Genomic DNA, 20163 nt, shown 5'->3' on the forward strand with positions numbered 1-20163 from the left:
ATTAGAGTGAATTGACTAGATGGTCCTGTCTTCAGGGATCTGAGCAATATGAAAATTTTGGTTAAATAAGATTTTGCTGTGTATATTTTTACCGTTCACCGGTGAAAGCCTCAGATTATGAAATGTGCCTCTGTATGACTGAACGTATACTCCTTTGTCTACTATGTTCTGGTCCTTAATACCTAATAATTTTTGTGCTAAAGTGTTTCACCTTTTATTTACATAACTAGCTACAATGAGAATTTAAAGAAAACTACAATTAAAAAAAAAAAAAAAAAGATAAATTATTTCCTGTAACATATTGTGATTGAATAGACAAAAGACTATAGTTACTCAATATCACTCCTCAAACATATATAATTTTTGCTATTCCATATACAGGTCACATTCCTGCTGTGCTAGGAACATCAGCAGTTAAGTAATAACACAAATACTTCTCCTGGAATAATCAGTGTGTCAGCAGTTAGAAACAGAACGTGTAGGAGGCCGTTCTTAGGTTGTTTCTCACCCAACTGGGGTGAGAAATTGTAGCGCTGATGTAGGAGATTTGAGGGGTCTCTCAGGGAGTTCAAACCCATGTCTACCCTGTTAGGATAAGACTCACAACACTCATCTAGAAAACTTCAGCAGACCTGTATCCCATCATAGCCATCTAACCTCTGACACTGCATCAGAATTACCTTTCTGGATAATTACTTACACTTGAATTACGCATTTCACACCAACACCAAAGTTTAGGAACAGAGCAAGTTGCAGTGTATACCTTTGCAAGACATCACTCCCATAGCTACTTCCTCTGAATAATTAGGTAGAAGAACTTCAATAATGACTTAGCAGCAGGGTAGCTTGTAGCTTCCTCTAGGAAACAGACTAGTAATGCAGAAAAGGCAGAAATCACATACATAAGATGGTGCCTATTTACATTTTATGCTTCAAATCTCTGCAAATCTGACACTAAGTTTCAATAGAGAAGCTGAAATGTGTTACTGAAATAAAACTTGCTTCAGTGGTATCTCCTGATCCAGTGATGAAAGGGAAAGGAAACAAACAGTAACTTATGTTAATATGTATTTCTGTTTCTGTATTTTTAGTTAGAATTTCATATAAAGTACAGCTAAAAGCTAATCTTGTTTAATGGAAATCACTGTATAGGTCCCTACAGAGGAGAAAAAGATCAAGAAGGTTCATTTAAAGTGACAGCTGATTTCTGCGGTCTGTTAATGATTTCCTCAGAGATTCCTGAAAGTATCCTGAAAACAAACAAAAATTGCAATGTCAATGGTTTTCTCTGGGAAGGCACTCTTGCTGCAAAATTCCTCATCCCACCCAGAGTAGGAAGTATCATTTGCAAGCACTATTACTCACTGTTATCTGAGACCTCAAAATGTGCTGAAGACTTAGCATGCCCACATCCCCCCATACTGACATAAATTGTCAGCAAATACCTCATTGCTAGTCCATTTGAGTTTAGAAGATAAATAAATAAGCACATGGTATGTCTGTGCTTTATTCAACTTTGTTACTAGAGGCTACCCTGTTAAACATCTTAGATGCTGCTGAGAATAAGTGTGGGAGCTTATAAAAATGTAATGAAATACAATGGGCATGATATAATATAAAAATGATAAAAATCATTTCACTCTTTTTCACTCCCAGATTTATTACAAAACATTTTTAAGATGTTTCAAATACTCCTGCTAATTTCAAAAACTATAAGAATGCAGGGAATGAGATCTTTGGGTAAAAAGTTAAATAAAAGTTCTTTTTTCTTAATCCATCAGGGGATATTTAACTTCTGAAAGGTCAAAATATATAGCCATTTTTGTTTGCTGGAAGAAGAAAAGAACTTCAGACTTGGGCTGAGAAGATATTATTTGTAATCAGGTTGTTCTTCAAATCTGTCTGTTCCTACAGCAGCAGGATTTCTGCTTGCAGAGACAAAATTGTAGTGTTAAACAAAAAGCAGCCTCCCCATTTTTCAGAGCCTTGGCTGCAGGGAAGACTCAATTAACCCTCTGCTGCTGAGAGGGAGGAGCTCAGGTGAGAGAGGAGCAGAAGTTCACTGCATTGCAACTGTAGTAGAGAAAGGAGAAGTGAAGCAGGACTGGTTGTACATTCATCGCCTTATATCTTCTTGACCTTCATTGCCACATTGTGTTTGCAAGGCTGGACTCTGACCACATCCTTTCTTCCAAGTACATTCAGCTCTGATAGAAAGTGTCCAAAATACTGGGAAGGCTGTGACAAATCCCAACAGCATGAGGTTTTAACAGAATGACGTTCAGGTAGGCATAGTGAGTCCTAAATGTTGGCGTAGGGTTCAAAACCTGCTGGACTAGCATTGGAAGATGTTTAGGGCAAAGGGAACCAAATCTGATGCTGCATCGTGTACTGCTTTTGGACTCAGGAGTGTAATGTACACAACAGCATATGCTTGCTCATAGAAGATATCTTTTTTTTTTTTTTATTTTATTTATTTGTCCTTAGCTTTTCTGTAAAGAGTATAGCTTACATACAACCACACTATATCCAACTAGGCTGATATTTACTTTAACATTTTAGTCTCACAACAAATAGTTTTAGTGCTGTGGTATAAACCACAGAAGTCTGAAATGAATTTCATAAGTAATGGATACGCCTATTTGCCGAGTTTAATAAATAGGTAATTGCCACATATTGTTCTTAGCCATCTTTTTAAAAGGTGTAGAAGTTTAAAAACCCATCATACAGGGAAATGGGTTGTCACCTTGATCTCATCTAGTTTGTCAGAATTTGCCCCGCAGGTTTGTTATGAAGTCTTCCAGCATTAAAAACACAACAAATGCTGCACACTGCTTCCCAGTCCTGGGTTCTTACTGACATGCAACAAAATCACCTTGGATTAAACTGGAGTGTGGGTAAGGAACACATAAATAATTTTCATTTAATTTTTAGTATTTTTTTTTTCAAAGCTTGCATCTGCTGTCCTGCAGCAAATGTTAGGGGCAGCTGAATGCCCAATTTAAGATATTTTCATACCAAGATTAAAAAAAAGTTTTGAACTTAATCAGATATATATATATATTTTTACAGACCTAAAAATCTACTTGGGCGGTATGATTGTTTGGAAATTAAAGTAAACAGTCTTATAAGAGAGGTCTGTTGTGCACTTTGTGCAAAGATCAACTACATAGCTGGTCCAAGTAGCTTGACCAGTCTTTCCTGTTGTCAGTCAGCAGGCCTTGATGAAACCCATGTACTGATCCCTCCTCATTTTTAACTAGTAATCTGATTAAAAATCTTGCATAAAATACAATAAATATTTCCATTGGGGGAAAAACAATCAAACAGCAAAACAAAACAAAAAACACAGGTTCATATAATAGGTAAGGCAGATTTCTTTGTGATTGTAACAGGGAAAACAAAAGATTCATAGGGCTAATCTACAAGCTGACCAACCATATATCCAGATATTTTTCTACTGAAATGTAGGTCATATTAAGCAGCCTGTTTACATTTTAAGTTCCAAGATCTAACCCAACAGATTGTCATCCTTTTAAGAAGTTATGGGTAAATTTAAAAGATGTTTTAAATATGCAAGTTCTGAGTTGCCTTGGGATTTTAATATTCATATTAAGACTCAAAATGTAAATGATTTCAAATACTTAATTTAGCTCCATGAATATTTTAGAAGACCAAATTAATGTGTAGGATGTAACACAGTGCCTAAAGTCTGTTTGCAAATCAGTGGAGTTAAATGAGATGGTCTCTTTATTTTCATTTAAAGTTGTTAAAATACAGACAATTTCCTAGGGAGTGTCACATGAAGCTTTTTGCTTATCATTTGCTAAATATATCATATATTTTTTAAAGTAATGTAAATTATTTAGCCTTTATACTTTTCTTAGCAGAATAATCCAGTGAATCACAGCAGGTGTCAATATTAGGTATCAGTGTCCTGTTTCAAGGAAAAATGAGCACAAAAGCACAGAGATTACCCATACAAAATATTATAAATAATAGTCCATACAAAAATGTTTTGGTAGTTATTGACATTAACAGTCTAGGAAAAGACAGAGCAATTTATTTAAGAATGAAAGCTTCAGACATTCTCCCTGTTTGTTACTCATGCTGTCAATACAAATTCATATTATCCTGTCATATAAATTGTTACAAAAGTTAATTGTTATAAATGCTAATGATATTGCAGTCCTAAGATATTATTGCAGGAAACTGGCATATAAGTACTGTGACTGATAACCTTATTTTGTGTCCTAAGAAACAGAATTCCGTTCTCAATTGCAAATATTCCAGAATTACTAACCCCACTAATAAATAAATAAGGTCCAATTTATATTTTATTTATTTATTTATTGCCACACTTAGTAAATGCTGACTGTCATGATACTGACCAATTACTACTGTGAATACTAGGAAGGAAAAATGACCAGGCACATAACATCAGCTCTTCTACCTGCATAATAGAGAAATTGCTGTATGGGATTTCTGGAAACTTGAGCATGCATGTGACAGTACTGAGTACTGTGCTGAGTACAGCCCTGTCACTGTCTGTTTTTCTTCCCTCTGTCCTGCCCCCCTGGGTGCCTTCCCAGAAAATGCATGAATGCAACTTGCCATAGTGGTCGCTGTGGTTGTAGTGGTGAGGACTGCTATCACCCACATCAATCAACCAGGAGGATGCCTACAGCTAACTATCCCTATCTAACACCTCTCCTCTGAGTCATGTTTGATGCCCCTTTGGCCATAAAACAAATGACCATTTTCAATGGTGCTTATTTTGTTCTCAGATTAAGAAGTCTGTAATCATGGTAGGGCTCCATTTTAAGTACAAAAATGAGAGCATGCATCCAAGCTGTCTTCCAGCAAGCATCTCAAAATGAAGTAGCCTCTCTGGACTTGCGGCATATCTACCAACCCAACGTGGATGTAGCATACATCATAGAATATCTGAAATGCCCATGTTTGGGTGTTGAACATCAGCTTCACTTCCTCTGAGAGGAAGCATGTGTTTAAAACTCTGTTCTAAAAACTGGAAATGCTGCATATGCATATTCTTGCTGCAATTAAAAAAGAGGGATAGCCAGTCAACTTCAACTTTAAAATATCAATAAGTTAAAACACATACTATCACTTGCCTAATTGCCTTTGAGACACAGAACAGAGAGAATTGATAGCAACAGAATTGATTTTATGTTTAAAAAAAGTCACACTGATTACCATCCCATTTTCAAATTCTAACCATCTCTGCAGTCTGTTTAGAGACCAAAACTCCATCATGTCAGATGTTGAAAGTTGTAATGGAGCCTTTCAAAGCAAGAAAACATTTTAAACACGAGCTCTTTAACCCATCAGACCTTGATAGTCTTATCTCAAACTCTAATTTCCTCTGCCTTTGTATTTGTACTCTGATATGAGAAAACATGAATTAATCGAATGCAAAATGAATTGAATCCGTACTGAATATTTGTCTTAGTACGAACTGGACAAATATACAGTAGTAGAAGAATGTGATGTGTATATCTTATTACCAAAATGAATTTAGCCAACTACTAGTGAAGCAGAATTATGAGGTAGCTCTACAAAGAATAAATCTTACATTATGAGCACATTTGCATGCTTGCCTCTTTCTTCCTTTCATTTGTAACAAATTTTACTGCATCTCATCATGTTCAAGATGATTTGTTCTGAAATAGTTACAAAATAGATGATTTGTTCTGAAATAGCTACAATTGAATCTGTTAGTCATTTGGGTGATAGATATGTACCACACACCTTCACCATAAATCAGTTTCAATGGAAATCTTCCAATATCATTTAGAAATACAAGCCTACCGTCACATATATCTAAATGGCTACACATTTTTCCTTATGCCCTAAGACCTTCCTCAAACCACATGATTAGAAATGGTTTTCTTTAGCTTCAGCATGTGTTACATGAAGCAGAATTTATTACCTTACTGGGCCTAAAGAGGAGAGGCCTCTTGTCCATTGAGTATCCACCAACACAAGACTCTATATTTCTGGTGTCCATCTCTCTACCTCTCCAAACTTTGCTTGCTTTTTCTGTAACATTCATCACTTGTAATATTCAAAAGTTCTCTTGGAATTTTGAGAAAGTCTTTTGCACCATCCTGAAAGAATACAACTCACTATAATTGAAATTTATTTGTGCATGATCTGGGGTAGCTTGTTGTATTGTGTGTAACAGTGGAATTTAAGTTTAAACCCCTCAATTACTTCCAGTGCTGAGATTAAACATTCACTTTTACTCTTCAAAGAACTGCTTGAAGTGAGGACAGGCAGCAGTGCCCTTTCTGAGCAGCTCACTCTTCCCTCCACCAGAGATTGACTGGGAGCCAGACAGCAGGCATTCCTCTCTGCTGCTGAGTCCTTCAAGGAATGCACATCCCAAAGGAGCTTTTACAGCAATCCCAAAGCATATAATGAATTGGGATCCTTGGAAAGCACAGTTGAAAATGTCTTCTCTAGAACACACCTATAAGAAGGTGGGATTCTTTCTGCCATAACTAGGAAGGGATACCCCATCCTGCTGGCCTGGATTCAATGACATATCAGAAAGAGTTCAAATCTTGGATTGCAAGGCAGTGTCTGAACAGAAGGCTGTATTCTGCTCCAGGTCAAACCTGGAAGCCATTCAAAACACTGGGGAAGCAGAAAATTGCAGGGAAAAAAAATCATTTTAACATATAATGATCAGAAGGATCACTGGAGATGCAAAATCTGACTTCTGTGCTCTAAGACTGACATCATTTTACTTTTAGCAGTTAGATAAGTATGGAACAGAACCTTGGGTAGTGACTTAATCCTTACCCTTTACCCTTTAAAAAGTCATTTGCAATCCTACAGAGTTCTTTGAAAGAAAGGATGTGAACCTGTATTTTGAAGAGAATATTATGCACATCAGAAGGCCCTGAGCTCTAGAGAATGATGGGATTTTAGATGTCTTTTGGTTAAGTCTAGACATTTTCCTGTTTAGCATGCCATCTGTTTTGAATTCCACCCTGAGACATCTCCTTTTACTGTGACAATGCAGGTCATTCTCAAGAGACATTTTGTTCACTTAACTTTTAGGCATCTAACTTTCTTCTCTGGATTAGTCCTCAAACCACCTCTGATTTATTTTTTTATTTTGTATTATTGATTTTCTATGAAATGAAAGTTAAGCATCATTCTGAAGAAACAATATTGCTTTTTGCATATATAAAGTTTTCTCCTGTTTTGACAAGCAGTTAAAGCAACAAAACTGTATCTCTTTCTAAAACACACACATACATGTATGTTGTATTAAAAGGCAGCACAGCCTGTGTTAAAGACAGGTGCAGTCACACTGCTGTCAGAGGTGGTGAGCTGTGAGCTAAATGAAGCATCCGTGAAGGACCCCAGTAATTAATCCTATTCCTGCTCTAGTCTCTACTGAAAGGGCACTTGTGAGTAGAGGAAGCTTGACCTATTATTCACAAATACGTAGTTCCTCAGCTCAGGATACTCATAAGTGTTTGAGAACATGGTCAGCGAGTCCTCCACAACTCTGTCAGATGCACTTTACATTGATCGCCTAACAACCAATGGACAAAATTTTATTTATTATTATATGCAGTGCAGGTTGGCAATAGATTTGTAAGGACAACTGCCTGAGCTTATGTTGAGAATCATTTAAGTCTAACACCCATTTTAATCCCCTGAGCCATGCCAGATCTCTAACAATCCTATGATTAAAGAACCAGCACATTTAAATTAATATTTATTTTACAGAGCTAGTTGAAATGCAGTAAAGATTTGCTGCATTCTTCCAAAATTATGGGGAATTATGCTATCATTTTAGCAAATAACTTGAGATGTGGCATTCCTGGTGAAATATCAACAGGACAATACTATATTTTCTGCTTAATTGTATTACCCTGCTTGCAAGCCTCTGTCCGCACCATAACCCTGTAACAACTGTGGTTAACCAGTCTGTCCACAGTTCAAGCAGTTCTTTGAAGAGCAAAAGCGTTTAATCTGTACTTTACTATTTATTTATCTATTGTATTACTGTGTCGAATGCATCTAAAAAGTTGATATGTTAAATACACAACTTGACTTCAAATTTCATCATATTTGTTATGTCTCCTTACAGGAGCTTCTGATGTTTTTAAGCCAGATCATATTTTTGTCTTTGTAATTGACCCATAATATTTCCAGGATGTTCCTTGCTACAAAGACAGAACTGCCAGCTAATTTGTTGGTTCCTTCCAATTTTTTAAACTTTGTGAAGATTGGCATCCTAGATTCCTATCTTGTAAGGGGAGCACTGGCTCATCTCCATCAAAGGAATCTTACTGCCAAATCAGGGCAACACAACAGTGAAGCCAAGAGGGTTTCACTGGCAACGCATTAAAACCAAAACAAAACCAAAAAACTTTAAAGCTTCAAGAAAGAGGACCTGAAGTATTGATTCAGACAAGCATACCAACTCTTTTGAGGTCTTACTCTTCAGTCACAATCCTGGAGATACAGATGGCATATCCCCAGGGACCATACTGACTTTTGGAGGATCAGCATAGGCAAACACAGCTGTAAACCTGATGTCCAAACACTGAGTAAACTACCTGCAGTTTCTGAAGCTTGCACAAAATACGCTGTTTCTAATGAGCTCTATTTTTCAAATCATCTCTAAGTTCTTAAGGCTGAACATTTTAATATAGATCAAAGACACTCATACAGTGATTTTAGCAATAAACCAAGAAATGCATAAAATAGAATATGTCATTAAAAAATACGGTTTGTAGGCAGTCCAAGTGATGAATACCGGATTATATAAATGCATTAAAAAAAAAAAATAAAATAAAGAAAGTTTCAACACTTTTTTGTACTATGCTAAATTGCATTTGTTCTTTGTTTTACTTTTTTTTTCCCCCCCCCCCTCCTTTTAATGCTTTTCTTTGGAACCCAACCCTGTGGTATGATACATAACCTTGTAACATCATTGCTTTCCTTTCTCAGTAATTTTCTGTAATATGTAACATCAATTTGTAATCATGTTTTTACAAAATTAAAGACATTATATCATGGGCCTAGCGAGAGTTGTTATAGTGTGCTTTTCCAGTAGAAAGGTAAAACTTACCTTTAGTAGCAGACCAAATAAACGATCAACAAGAAGTTCTAGAAAGATTCAGCCTTGCTATAAAGGAAACATATACATCCTACAATTAGTTTGGGAGAGTTTCAAGACACTGTAAAACTTCTGATAAACATAGCAACAATCCCTTGTACTGAATATTTCAAATCATTTAGATAAAAGCAATAATAAAACGTGAATACTGTCCCTGCCTGAAATAAGTATTAGGTATGTTAAAATAACAGGTTACAGATTAAAATGACACTTCAGATCAAAATATGTTCTCAGTTGCAGCTGAGTTAACAGTGAGTGATTTATTGAACTCAGTGGAGACATTCTAATGAGAGCAGCTATAAAGTGGTTTCACAAGATAGTCACATCAGTTGTAAAATAACGCATATTAGTATCTCTCCCTCAGCATCGCAGTGTGAGAGAGAGGTGAGCAAAAGCTTGTCTACATAAAAGGAAAAACAGCTATAAAACCACAGTGGAAACTGGAAGTTCAGGGATTCAACTAATTAATGCAACAAATTCCCTATGAGAAAGTTTTCCTGTCCTTTCTGATATATATATATATACAAATATAATTGTTAGAACACCTATTGTTCCATTTCCATCCCAATTACTCTGTCAAGGATGGGTATGTTTGTGTTATAGTGGAACCTAAGAAACACAATCAGAGAGCAGAATCAGGACCTCATCGTGCTAAATAACCAACAGAAATACCACGCTGGCAATCGAGAGACAACCATTTGCATTTGAAAAAAAAGAATGAAATTAATTTGCTGCACTGAGGTCTTAATCCTTCTATTCCTGCAGGTAGCTCAATTCAAGTCAATGGGATCACCTGCTTGAGTAAAACAAGCAGGATTTAGTTCCTCCTTAGTGCTGTGCATTAATTAAAATGAGGGGAAGAGAGCAGTAGAGCAGTCATACTACAGGCTTGCCTTCAAGCCTTTTGTGTCTGCCGAGAGGAAAAGGGACACTCAGAACTGCAGTTTTCCTTTCAAAAGACAGATTGTACACGCTGTTCTTTTCACATTTCAGTCTTTCACTGAGGAACAATAAAAGATATTGCACTTTCCTCTGCAAGACTTGTTTGTGCAGGAAAATTCACTAGTGCATTTATAGTAGTATTTATTTAATCAGGCCAGTGTAACAACCCATTGCTAATACTGTTATGCTGGAATAGTTACACCATAAGTTTCTCCACTTTAGACAGCAGCTTTGTTCTGGAAGTATGATCATTTGAAATGTGAACCCGCTGTTACAACTACAGAAGTACTCACTACCCAGGATTATCTCCCATGTAATTTAGGTGTCCTCCTGCATACTTCCTGGTGCTCCCATTATTAAAAAAATAAATAAAAAATAAATCTCAAATTTGTATTTACAAAAAGAGCAGCAGCAACATCCACAATGTCACCTCTGTATGGGCTTATCATAGATACCTACAATACCTCCTGTCAATATGATTCAGGAGGACTAATCCCCATCCAACAAGGAATATGGAGTTGCATAACCCCATCATATAATTTGGGCTGTTTTACGGTCAGCCTTGACTTCTCCACTGTGATGCTTGTTAGTCCATTGCTCCCTTATCTCCAAAGCCACTGCTTCCCTTCTGGCTAGGGACCAGAAGTAAGTCCAAGTTTTTTGGCAGTGCAGACAGGTTTTGTGGACAAGCAGGTTTCTAGGAAGCTAGTGGAATCCCACGTGGGTAAGAGAGGGTGGGGAAAGGTATGTAGGGCTCCAAGGAAACTACAGATAGGACCAATATGTTCTGAGAAAAAAGGGCTTTGAGATGCTGCAAAAAGACACGAGGACTCCCTCATTCCTCTCCAAGACCACCACACCCTCTCAGACTTCTTTTTTCCTCATTCCTGTAGTGATCTGCACAGACCTTTTGCTTATTACTTTTCACCCTCTAGAGTTTCCTGAAATCATTGAAGAGGACAACAAAGGCAAGGTTTTCCCATTGCAGGGGAAGAAAGGAGCAAAACACACAAAAGCAAGAACCATACCATATATTTGTAAAGTCCCCAACATATTCCCTCCCCAAGAGGGACAAGGGATTGTGTAGTCAGAGACATTACTTCTCAGGGTAAAGCAGCTCCATCACCTACCCCCAGAAGCAGGTGCATCAATCCACCTTGCCTTAAAATTGTTGCAGGATATAGAGCCAGCCTCAGAACCTAATTCAAACCATAGGGCTAGAGCTCCAAATGAATTGACTAAAAACAAACAGACAAAAACAAACAAATAAAAACCTTATCTGTCCCTTATTTATTTTCCCTCCTCAGTAGTTCTCCCTGTACTATTTTTTTTCCTCTTAATCTGCAAGACCAAAATACCTCCAAGTCAAGTCACACACCTGGCTCCCCTACGAGCTGCTTTTTATTGTCAGCTTGGGCACAGGTGGAAAAGGAAATTAGGTCCATCATTAACCATTTTTGTGTTCTTTCCCTATAGGACATGTATACCTCATTTTATGAGCCTATACATAAATGTTTGTTATTCTCTTCTCAGTTTTTTATTATCTTCTTCATAACTAGGCTAAAAACAATAAGCCAACAATGCTCATTTCCAAGGTGATGTCCCAGACCTGTAATTCTAACAAAAGGCAGCATGAAAAGTGTAATGAATCTGTTTATGCACTTCTTAAACAGGAGAGGAAATAGGACTACCCGTTTTTTGTCTTTCCTTTTTTGCAGAAAACAAAGCAAACATTATTATAACCAAATTGGGAATATAAAATGAGCACAGTATCATAGCAACAGACAGAGGTTTTTTTTTTTATCAATATTTGTATGGGTTTGAACATCCCTTTTATTTGTGTAGTATATTGATACTTCATAAATAAAATGAAGTAAATTAATGATATAAATTAGGCTGTCAAAATGGAAGATTTTACATTCCTTATCATCAGTATTTATTTAGCACTGTAAGAGTGAATTCTGATTTCCAAACATCTTTTTTTTTTTTTTTTTTTTTTTTTTTTTTAACTGTGGAAGACAGATCACAAGAAAAGGAGTGGTAAGTCCTGCCACACTGGGAGAAAAAATCCTCAAATGTTTTTGGAATGGACTTTGTGCTTCACAGTTTTCAAGTCAATTTGCAAATTAACAATTTTCAGAAATTAACTTTCATTCCAACTGAGTAACTTGTCAACATGACATGTAACATGAAAACCTTGTTTTATTGAAATTAATGACAAAAAATACTATCTTCTATAGGATTTAGTGTGTATCAGCCTAGAAATGTGGTTCAGTTGTAGCTTGATTTTCTTTTTTTAGGTGATTTCTTGCAAAAGGTTGCTTAGGTCTATTTTGTCCAAGCTCTTAAATATTGTGTGCTGTAACCAAGCAACATGACTAGTATTTTGCAAAGCATCTAACTAGCTTCCTATACCAGGGCTAAATTCACAGAAAAATGTGCTGTTACAATATGTGCCTTGTAAAGATATTGCCGCCTAGCAAAATCCCTCCATAGCACCATGGGATGAGGGTACCATGCACACCTGCGGAGGTATTTATGTCTGTGCATGTGTGTGTGTTTGTGTGTGCATGTATGTGTGTGTAGAATCAGGGCTTATGAATGGGGAGCATAAAACAAGCAAGAAAAGTAAACAGCTAGTCAGTAAGAAATATTACTAGTATTAGTAATAAGTATAAGTATTAGTATAAAGTATTAGTATAAGTATTAGTATAAGAAATATTAATAGTAAGAAATAAAAAAGGAAATGCATTTTCAAAAACAACAACAACAACAACAACAAACAAACAGTAATTTAATCCTGGGTTACAAGATGTACTTTCATTAAACTAGGACCCAGAGTAATGAGTAATACTGTAGATCAGGCTTCATTCTTGTGCTATCTGCCTGTCCCTGTCACATTTCAGTTGTTTTATTCGAGGTAGAAAAGATTCAATAGGAAGGCTTGAGTGTATTTCCTCTTTCCAGGATAGCCTTCGTACTGTGTAAAGAATGGAAATGGTTTTGAGGCATGTGGAGAATGCAGCTGAAATCACCTAATGCAGCTGAATCACCCTCCAACTATATTTTAGCAGACAAGCATGGATTTTGAGACATGATTTTAATTTGTAGAAATCAGTTTCTGTGAGAGGCACATGCTCCATCTGTGACCTAGCCTCTCTGTGTCTGGCTAGAAGAACTTCCAGTGGTACCCTTCTCCTTTGTCAAAGGGCATTTTGGAGGAAGCAAAAGCATCCCTAATCCTTTGCAAGGTAACTTCATCAATTTTCCCTAAAACTTAGTGAAAACTGGTGTTCTGGATGCATTGCACCAGTTAGGGCTTGACAGAATGCCTGTGGTTAGCCCAGGGGCACTTGTGCAGAAAGAGTAAAATGATCTTGGCTAAATATGTCCAAAATAGAGGCAGGGAATAGTTAACACTTAGGCAGCACGGACAGACAGGGTCTAGTGGTTAGAAGTGCAGCTTCAGTAGAATTATAGTTTTTCAGCCCTTTAAAATATTTCAAAGCCCTAAGGCTTTGAAAGTCCTTCAAAAATTGTGTAACTTCCTCTAACAAAGGGAAATCTTTAGATAAGACTTTACAGTTCTGGTTGTTTTGAACCACAGTATTTTGATCTGATTCTAAAGTAAAATGTATTGATTTTTCTGATGATGGGGGACAAAGTCTGGTCCTTTATAGAAGTTCTGCCAAGTACAGAGAAAATCTAGAAAAATATAATGGGTTTATTCAGATATGCATGGAATGTCAATTTCTCTACAAGCTGATGGCTATCAGCCTGTACTAACAATGGCTAGCAATATACTAGCAATGACTAGTTCATTTTAAAGAAAGGGATGATAAATAAAGAAGTATTCAGGCTGTTGTGTCTTATCTTCTCTTTGCTTTAATGTTGTTATTACTTCATGGTCTTTTTCTCCTGATTGGCATAAGTCCATGAGAAAAATCATGCCCTTTCATTTTAAGGAGGAAATTCTTGAAATCAGAACTCTCCTCTTGCACCAAAAATCAGTGTAGCACAGGAAAGACAACTGTTTCCCCGAACTGGTACCTGAGGGTGTTATCACACTCTGAAACAGCTTGTCTGCACCAGAACATTATTTCTTTTGGAAAAATGGATACTTTAATTTTCTCTGGGGTTTCAGTCAAGCTTCTTTTTTTCTGTAACTGTTAATCTCCCCCTGCCTCCAAATTGCTATTGTAGAGGTAGCTTTTCTTTAAATTAAAAAGACAGTTTCATAGTGTCCTTCCATTGCGCAATAGCAATGGAATATGGCCTATAGTCCTTTGTCATTCAAAAATACATGCTTTCAGTTGAAAAGGTGCATTTTCCTTTTCCTTGGTCTTTCTTCCCAAATACTTTGAAGTCTGAGAAATGATGCAGCAGATGCTGAGCTGAAAACTAGAAGATATATAATGATTTAAGTGTCAGCTGCCTATTATTTACTGTTCTTTTAGTTCACTATGATAGAAGACTGCAGCTGTGCAAATTAGAAAAAAAAATTAAAAAGCTCATATATTTCATTACATCTTTCTACTGCTAGGGTTGTTTATTTTCAAAACAATATATTCTTTGCTGATTAAAATCAATATATATTTTATTATGACTTTCACATAGTAATTTTCCTGTTGCCAGTGGCAACTACAAAAGGAGTAAATACAAACAGCTAGTGTATTCCATGCTTGTTTGCTGGTTGTTACAGTGACATGGGTGAAGCACTTAGGGGATTAACCCATTGTCATCATTTTGCACTGGTAAATTAGGGGATTATTGTCTTTGTTACAGCCTCAGTAGACCCCAAGAAGGCATTAAGGCAGAGGCATTTTCTAGCTTGTCTCCACATGGGAATTTTGGAATGAGGTGGGTTTTTATAGTTGACTTCATCATGTCTTTATGCCAAGGATCATAGATGCTATTAGGCATTGGCCATTAGTTATTGCTTAGGAATGTTTTAAAAATCAAAACCCTGGAAAACTGTCTCTTTTTTAAATTATTATTTTATTTCTCTTTTGTTTTAAGATCTCTTATAATTCAAAACTAATTCCTGACCAAGATCACTCAGAGGGTTAGGAAACATAGCCTGTGAGGAAGGATTGACTGAACTGTGTCAAGAGAGAGAAGATTGTAAAGAAAATGTGTTCAGATAGTAAAAAGCAGCTTCTAAAGTGGTGGAAATCTAGCTATTCTCTGATACATGTGCTTAAGATAAGAAATACTAGGTTTAAACAAGAAGCTAGGTTAGATATTGAAATAAACTTTCTAATGGCAGAAAGAGAAAACATTAAAAACATGTTATGGATCAATTTACATTTTATGGATCAATTTACATGTTATGGATCAAAAGAGTGACACTGGCAGAGGCAGGGCAAAGAAAGGCGCAGGACAGGGACCCCTTGGTCTGCTCAGAACAGTGAAACCTAAGAAGAGATGATTTTGTGCTGTGCCTGTCAAAATATGTGTGCAATCTGAGCTGCCCTCAGATAGCAGTTACCTGCTATCTGCAGTAGCAGTCTCTATGACACCTTAGGAACACCGTTAATACATGTACATGGGTTTTTGTGAAACTTGCCCTACCTTTCAAGGAGTTATATATACAGTAGTAGAAATAAATATTTTGGCTGGACTACAGCTAAACTGTGAACATGGTATAGGGGAAGTTCCCTATATCATTTTGCAATTTGATGTTTGCATTTTAATCTCTTCTTCTAAAACTGTTATAATTCATCATTGATTTAGCTTCAGTGTCACAACTCAGTCCTACGGCTCAAAAGAGATATTCTTAAGAATGACAATTTATAACGCTGAAAATTCATGAATGTTCACAAAAAAAGCAAGCAACCACCACCAACAACATTTTTATTCCAGATATTAAACTTGCTGATTTTCTGTTTTATATTCTGCTTTAGGCTTCAATCTAACCTGGATTCAATAAGGAAAGCCAACTTTTCCCTCTGAACCTGTCTTTTCAAAATTTAGGCACAAATTAAAATACGGAAATGAGCAGTATCACTATATTTTTTGCTGATATTAGAAAAGATACTACCTGAAGTGATTATAGAAATCAGTGAAGTAGCTTTGCAGGAGATGACTAAATTACTTAAAAATTACAAACTATGGAATGACTGAAGATATTGAAGAGAACACTCAGACTATGGAGCCAGTGACCTCTAAAACAAAAGGTTCAGTTCTGATTCTATTCACAGAATCATAGAATCATTAAGGTTGGAAAAGACCTCCAAGATCATCTGGTCCAACCATCACTCTACCACCAATGTCACCCACTAAATCATGTCCCTAAGCAACACATCCAACCTTTCCTTGAACACCCCAGGGACAGTGACTCCACCACCTCCCTGGGCAACCCATTCCAATGCCTGACTGCTCTTTCTGAGAAGAAACGTCTCCTCATTTCTAACTCGAACCTCCCCATGTGCCACTTGAGACCTTTCCCTGTACTATCACTAGTTACCTGCAAGAAGAGGCCTACCCCCAGCTCTCCACACCTTCTTTTCAGGTAGCTGTAGAGAACAGTAAGGTCTCCCCTGAGCCTCCTCTTCTCCAGACTAAATAATCCCAGTTCCCTCAGCTGCTTCTCACAGGACTTGTGTCCCAGGCCCTTCACCAGTTTTGTAGTCTTTCTCTGGACATGTTCCAGGGCCTTGATGTCTTTCTTGTAGTGAGGGGCCCAAAGCTGAATACAGCAGTTGAGGTGCAGCCTCACCAGAGCAGAGTACAGGGGGACGATCACCTCCCTGGTCCTGCTGGCTACACTATTCCTGATACAAGCCAGGATGCCACTGGCCTTCTTGGACACCTGGGCACACTGGTGGCTCACGTTCAGGTGAGCATCAATCAGCACCCCCTCTGGGTGATCCTTTTCCTCTGCACAGCCTTCCAGCTCCTCTGCCCCAAGCCTGTAGCACTTCATGGGGTTGTTGTGGCCAAACTGCAGGACCCAGTACTTAGTCATGTTGAACCTCAATTGCAAATACTTGAAAGTTGTCATAATTTTTCTGTGGTCTACAATGAAATCTTAGGTTTTACTCTTTTACTTTGCAGATAAAACTCACCCCTCCATATATAAATAGCCAAATGTTTTAAGAAAGGCAAACTGTTCCATAATATTTTGGTGCTCTCTTGTGACACTCTCACATCTTCTAAGAGCAGACTCATTTTTCCTTCCTTTTTGTACCCATCGCCCAATACGTGATGTTTTATCTGTTGGATGGGTAAGAGATTATGCTGCTGTGGCAGTTAATCACTTGTAGTCAGGGATACAAATATCACAGTGGAACAGGATGAGTTAAATTTAATGGGTGTGTAACTGACAGGAATATACAGGATAAGCATTTTTTATTACGTACTTCTCAGTGCCACTCAGTTCACAGCATGCTCCACAAACATTGGCAAGGAAATATGTCATGTGTCAGGGAATGAGTAATAGAGATTTGTGTGAATTATGGATGCCAGAGAATGTCTAATTATAGCTCATGAAAGGCCAAACAATAGGGGTTAAAAACACCAGAAACATTTCCCCAAACAGAAGATGGATTAACAAGTCTTGGATAGAACTGCCAATATTAATAATCACTAAAATTCCTGTGTGGCCAAGAACCCATGGATAAAAGACTAGCCTAGATCTGTGGAAAAGAGGGTCTGGCTGTGACAGAGGACAGGATGAAATGAACGTCACTTGTTGAAAAAGGTTTCCAGAATCTTAAATATAAAGCAATGTGTTAAACTAGGCTGGAAGCAGGGAAGGAGCAGCTTTTTCCTAACTAAAAAAAAAAATAATAATAATAAAAATCTGACTTGTACTTCCAACATACAAAATAAGGCAGCAGATGGAGTTGCTAGGAGACAGAAGGCAAAGAATGAGAGTATGAATGTGCTCTAGTGTCTACACAATAGCAAAGAGTACATGAAACAAGCCAGAGCTACAGATCTCACTGTCAGCTATTACTACTACAAGTGATGAAACATAGTCTTTGTGCTAACCAGGTAAATGGTAAACCTGAACAATTTTAATAAGATAATCTATGAGAGTAATACTATGTGATATTTAATTATTGTCTGTAGGAGACCTTTGCAGCCACAGAACTACAGTATAATTCGGGTGGGAAGGACTTCAGGATGTCTCTAGTCCAACCTCCTGCTTAAAGCTTGGGCAGCTTTATTAGTCCAAATGAAATTGGCTACACCTTCTGTCACAAAGGTTGAAAAACATCTCATAAAGCTACTGAAAGTACCAGTTTGAGAACAAATATTGAATTCAGGAGATGTCTACTAGTTTTCTGTGGGATTAAGTGTTATCATCTGATAATAACTGCTAAGGATCTAAAAAAAAAAATCCTTGAACGATCTGTTTGTATTCTTATGAGATACAGTATTGCAAACATCAGAGCTGACATGAAAAATACCAAGATAAATTTAGCAGAACAGAAAAAAATAACTAAGCTATTTTGGGAACCTGGAAAATACAGGTAATAAAGCATTTGGACAAAACCACAAAAAGCACAGAAAATAGAAACAGGCATTGAGGTGAAAGTGGACAATGAATTAGGGAGGAGTCACCAAACATGAAGACTGTGCAGTGCAGGAATCTGTGCACAGTGTGAAGCCCTGGAGCAATGCTGGTGGTTAAGCAAACCTGATCTACAGCATTCAGCCATTTAGCACAAGCCAGCTCAGTGATTAAATGAACAAAACAAAACAAAAACAGAAACAAAGAAATGTGTAAAGATGTTCAGTACATGGCTGGCTGATACCAGTTCTCCAGGACTGGCTTGTGCACAACCTGTCTGTAAGGATCCAGTGGGGATACGATGACTGTGTCTGTGCTGGTGCCACCATCTGCTGCAGGGATGTACATGTATTTCCCATCCTTTAACGAGTGAATTGTATCCTACAGCTTGCCACACTCCCCGTTGAGCAGCCCAGCCCTATCTGTAGCATGTAGTATCTGGATATTGCTGGTACAGCAGCTATCCCTTGCAGTCATTTACTCACAAGCAGCTCTAAGACTGGTGTATTTGCGCGTGATGCCAAGGGTGTGTTTGCCTAAGGAGTTGTGTGTTATGACAGCTCACCCCCTGGTAGGATGGTGTTCAAAGGCTGGGCGGGGTAGAGTCAGTGAGAGTTGTCTTGATTCACCCTCAACTCTTATTGGAGCAGGCCCTGAGAAGCTTTTATCAGGGAATCAGTTCCATGTTTTAGCTGGGTGGAAACCAAGCTGTCCTAACCCATGAATGATCAGCAAGGGCATGTGGGCAATAGAGGCAGCCCCAACTGGCAGCTCAGATGTACCCAGAACTTGTGCTTCTATGTGCTTTAACTCACTCCTAGCATTTGGCAAACCTTCAAAGTGAAAGTGGGCACATTTATTCTAGGAAACCCAGAGGTCACAGTCTTCATTGCAATACTGGAAACCCTCTTTCTGCTAATTTTCATGTCTCCTGGTCCAAAGGAGCATACATATTTACAATGTTTTTCCATGTGCCTATGGAATATAAATATGTAAACACCAGACTTGTAGAGAAATCATTTAATAAGATTCAGCCCCATAACATCTATTTAATATCAGTATAAAAATAAATAGCTATTAATATTCCTTCTCTTATTATTCAGTGGCATTATGTCTACTGCTCTAAGAGGCAGAATTTACAGGATGGGATTAAATTAGATAAGAAAAAAAATCAAAGTGAGTGGTGAGAATATTTTGCAGTGTCAGCATGCACTGTGGCTGGGACAAGTTTGTCAAGTGCTTACCAAAAGGTCTGTCAGGGCACTGCACTTTCACCGTACCTCAGCTGGAGGAAAGCTAGGAAGGAGCAGAGAGCAGAGGATGAAACAAATCATCCCTCAAGATGGTTCAAGAGTTCTTTCATGCCCTTGCCACTATGTCTTGGCTTTCTCTGCCTATACAACTGAAGTGGTAAAGGTTGTATATTATTTTCCTAGGGGTGCTGCATTGAGCAAGTGTTGAAAGAAAGACTGACTACTATGTTAGGATATGTAGCATAAATGCTGAACATCACCAGGCCAAACAC

The 20163-nt window shown here is 37.6% G+C and overlaps 1 protein-coding gene and 1 long non-coding RNA gene across 4 annotated transcripts in view; one reads left to right on the forward strand and one right to left on the reverse strand.

Moving 5' to 3' along the window:
* Positions 1-299: 299 nt before the first annotated feature.
* LOC311429652 lies at positions 300-11382 on the reverse strand. Its single transcript, XR_014688326.1, has 3 exons — positions 11245-11382; positions 9125-9181; positions 300-1250 (listed from the first exon to the last, which is right to left on the reverse strand). It is a non-coding gene; the product is annotated as an uncharacterized lncRNA (long non-coding RNA).
* A 1151-nt stretch (positions 11383-12533) lies between these two features.
* The window catches only part of SCEL (sciellin), a 96583-nt gene continuing 88953 nt past the window's right edge, over positions 12534-20163 (forward strand). For all 3 annotated transcript variants that reach the window (XM_084518288.1, XM_084518294.1, XM_084518293.1), the window contains exon 1: positions 12534-12646. The gene's annotated coding sequence lies outside the window, so the exon portion shown is untranslated. The remainder of the gene's footprint in view (positions 12647-20163) is intronic.

Source organism: Aythya ferina (genome assembly GCF_964211825.1).
Source record: "Aythya ferina genome assembly, chromosome: 1".
Classification (NCBI taxonomy): domain Eukaryota; kingdom Metazoa; phylum Chordata; class Aves; order Anseriformes; family Anatidae; genus Aythya; species Aythya ferina.